The 1034-nt window shown below is 49.8% G+C and overlaps 1 pseudogene; it reads right to left on the bottom strand.

Annotated features, from left to right (window-relative positions):
* Positions 1-626, bottom strand: part of LOC102828205 — a 9106-nt pseudogene extending 8480 nt beyond the window's left edge.
* Between the last annotated feature and the right edge of the window lie 408 nt (positions 627-1034).

A 1034-nucleotide genomic window follows, 5' to 3' on the forward strand; every position in this document is an offset into this window, starting at 1 on the left:
AGGTGATCAGTGAACTCCTGGTAGGGAGATTTTGTGAACACAGTCTCTTTCCAGAGGTCAGGGATGAGATAGCTGTAGGTCTTTGAGATGGCATCAAAGGTGGCCTTGGCAAAGTTGCCCAGGGTGACAGTGCAGCCCCTAGCCGAGGTGTAACAATCATCAATACCAGCCATCAGCAGCAGCTTCTTGGGCACAGGGGCTGAGACAATGCCAGTGCCTCTGGGTGCAGGGATGAGACGCACCAGAACAGAGCTGCAGCTACCGGTCACCTTGCAAGGAACTGTGTGGGGTTTGCCGATTTTGTTCCCCCAGTAGCCTCACCACACAAGGACGATGGACAGCTTGGCCAAGATGATAGCCCCGTGAATGGCTGTGGCCACCTCCTTGGAACACTTGACGCCTAGGCCAACATGACCATTGTAGTCCCCAGTGGTGACAAACGCCTTAAACCTAGTCCACTGGCCAGTGCGCATCTGTTTCTGCACAGGCATGATCTTCAAAACCTCGTCCTTGAGGGACATTCCCAGGAAGAAATCAATGATTTCAGACTCCTTGATTGGCAGGGAGAAAAGGTAAATCTCCTCCAGGTACTTGATCTTCATGTCCTTAACCAGATGACCCAGCTTGGTGACAGTGCCCTCTGGATCTAGGCTCCCTCTTGATAGCTTTTAAGCCAGTCACTTCTTGCCTTTGTAGCCCCCCACCCACCAACCCACTTTGGGTAGCCAATGTCCAAGTTGCCCATCCCTGTCTACTCTGTGTATAGAGGGGGTGGGAATGATCCTTGCTGTAAAGATTCATTCCCTCTTTTGAGCTACTGCATCCATAGGTGTAGGTCAAGTTCATCAAATTGTATCAGATTACTCTTTTTTTCCTCTAGTTTCTTCTTCTAGTTGAGTTCTGATCATCCAGCCATTGAAGCAAGTGGGTATTATCTGCAAGTGTGGGTGTTCTTATGCATATACCCTCTCTTCTTATCAGCTGGACACTTCACTTTCCACTGTAGTCCTCTGTGGCTATGTCACTGACTCTGG

This window comes from Chrysochloris asiatica, unplaced genomic scaffold, assembly GCF_000296735.1.
Source record: "Chrysochloris asiatica unplaced genomic scaffold, ChrAsi1.0 scaffold00171, whole genome shotgun sequence".
Lineage (NCBI taxonomy): Eukaryota > Metazoa > Chordata > Mammalia > Afrosoricida > Chrysochloridae > Chrysochloris > Chrysochloris asiatica.